The sequence below is a fragment of the Poecilia formosa genome, unplaced genomic scaffold, assembly GCF_000485575.1.
Source record: "Poecilia formosa unplaced genomic scaffold, Poecilia_formosa-5.1.2 Scaffold508, whole genome shotgun sequence".
Classification (NCBI taxonomy): Eukaryota; Metazoa; Chordata; class Actinopteri; order Cyprinodontiformes; family Poeciliidae; genus Poecilia; species Poecilia formosa.
This window is the reverse complement of record NW_006800447.1, coordinates 148,951-151,317: the sequence shown is the minus strand read 5'-3', so window position 1 is coordinate 151,317 and position 2,367 is coordinate 148,951. Positions and strand designations below refer to the sequence as shown.

At 50.1% G+C, this 2,367-nt stretch overlaps 1 long non-coding RNA gene across 1 annotated transcript in view; it reads right to left on the bottom strand.

Annotated features, from left to right (window-relative positions):
• Window positions 1–294: 294 nt before the first annotated feature.
• Window positions 295–2,367, bottom strand: part of LOC107834034 (uncharacterized) — a 4,928-nt gene continuing 2,855 nt past the window's right edge. The window contains exon 2 of the long non-coding RNA XR_001659818.1: window positions 295–831. This is a non-coding gene — a long non-coding RNA (uncharacterized LOC107834034). The remainder of the gene's footprint in view (window positions 832–2,367) is intronic.

Below are 2,367 nucleotides of genomic sequence, written 5' to 3'. Positions count from 1 at the left end.
AGCAAACCTGTCGGACATCAGGGTGTACTTACTTTCTTCATCTTTTCTCTCTTCTATAAATAACGCCAGTCTAGATCAGCTGGGTGTTTTCTGGAGTCAGAACCTGGACATGTTGTACTTACTTTTCACCTGCTGGTGGTCGGTCGTCCAGCTCAAAGTGTCTTTGAGCTAAAAGATGTTTAAAGTTTAAAATGACTAAAATGCATTATTAACAAAATCTACACAGAAAATTAAAAGTTTCTTAAAAAAGGAAAAAATTACAGTTAAAATAAATTTGGATTATCTGCACTTCAGTTGTTTCATCCTAAAGTGTCCAAATGTTTTGATCCTTTATTGACTTTATTAGCTGAAGTTGTTAGCATGAGGCAGGAAGTGGTTAGAGTTCAGGTGAATGACCTCTGACCCCAGGCTGTCTTCACATACTGACGTTTTCCTGTTGCTGTTTCTGGATAAAACCTGAACGAAGCTCAGCCTGAGGAGCAACTGGAGGCTGGCAGCCCGCCAGGCTGATGAAGCACTGGAGGTAAATTCATCCGTCCATCTCGAGTCTCAGGTTTCAGCCCCCCGGCCCCCGTCCTGCTGACTCGGCTCTTTCTCCCTCGGATCAGCAGAACCTCCAGAACCTCCCAGCTGCTGTTTCTCAACCTCTGGCCCGACTTCCAGAGGGAAGACGGACGTCCTCACAGCGGGACGGATGAGACGGGGGTCCTGGACTTACGCAAGACGAGTGATGGACAGACGGCGACCTCCTGACCCCGGGGTGACCTCGAACCCGGCCCTGATGTTCTGCAGCGGGTCGGTGCGGTCCAGCAGCAGATCATCCCGTCACAACTGGGATTATTATGAAGTTAGAAACAGAAACTCTGAAAAATATTTTGTCTTTTCTGTCTTTTGTGTTTAATGTTCAGATGTATCCGAAAACCAGAAACGGCTCAGAAAGACTTTAACTGTCCAACTCTTCACTCTGAACCACAGCATCAACTCAGGACTTTGACTAGGCCATTGTGCTCTGCAGTCCAGTTTATTAGTGAAAAACATTTCAGCAACAGGGCAATTCAACGTTCCACAGAAACATCATAAAGTCACCAATTAAGAAACAATAAACGTCACGTTTTGTCTCAGCAAATGCAAAAAGATGAGACAAAACTGGGTCTGGATGCTGAACCAGAACCAGAACCAGAACCTGAGAGGTTTGAAGGTTGATCCAGCAGCAGCAGATCTTTAATGAAAACATGAGTTTCTCTGGTCTGAGACTTTAATCCTCTGGTCCTGGAAATGCTCTGCAGCTGCTAGAAGGCCCACTTTGGAACCGGCTTTATGTGGCTCTGGAGGGTCAGGTCAGAGGTCAGAGGTCAGCCTGATCTCTAGTTTACAGCTGGAACAACTGAAGCCGACTCTAGATCTATAGCTCTAGAGCATTCCTCTTTAGGTCCAAAGATAATAACTTCAGTTCTTCCATGATGGACATCACTCCACTGGTCCAGTTTGTCACTCCACTGGTCCAGTTTGTCAGTCCACTGGTTCCAGTAGTGACTGAGACGGCCCAGCAGCAGTCTTCATCCTGTTGGCTCTCGCTCCACCTATTGACCAACCCTGCTGGGATTTGACCTCTTGACCCCGGCTGCACGCCTCAATCAGAGCCTCGGCTCAGAGGAGGCTGCCCCCCCCTGACCTTTCCCCCACTTCCTGGGCCAATCAGAGCTTACAGGAAGTGGGTGAGGGGTGGCGGTGGGTTGCTCAAGCAGCCGGGCCTCCTTGTTCTTCCTCCTCTGCCTCCTCTTCCTCACACTCTGAGCCGTGTGTTTCTGCATCGCCGCTCCCCGGGGGAGGGGGGAGCTAACGATGAAGAGATGAAGTGATTAACGAGGCGCTGCTGACGGCGCAGCTCCAGGAGGCGCAGCGCTCCGTCCCCCAGGACCAGAACCGGTCCAAACAACCGGCAGCTCCCTGAATCAGCTGGATCCTAGATCTGATCCGAGATCTGGACTCATCTACATCTCTGATCCAGTCTGGTGGGTTTCAGCAGAACCAGAGGTTCTTGTTCATCTCACCTCCAGCTCCTGTCGCTAACCTCCTGTAACCATGACAACCAACAGGTAAGTGACGGAGAGCGTTAACTGTAGCGGTGAGTAGACAGTCTCAGTCCTTCAGGCACTCGGTCTGTGCTGATGAAGCGCCCCTCGCCTCAGGATCACTGAACAGATCACAGATCTGTTCAGTGATCCTAACAACAGCCTCACCACAGGGGGCGCTGATGATCCCGATGCTGACCTCTGACCTGATCGGATGTTCACTTTGGCCCTCTGCATCACCATTTCCATGGAAACCACGTGACACCAGCTTCACTGAGACAAACCGAGCAGCCGC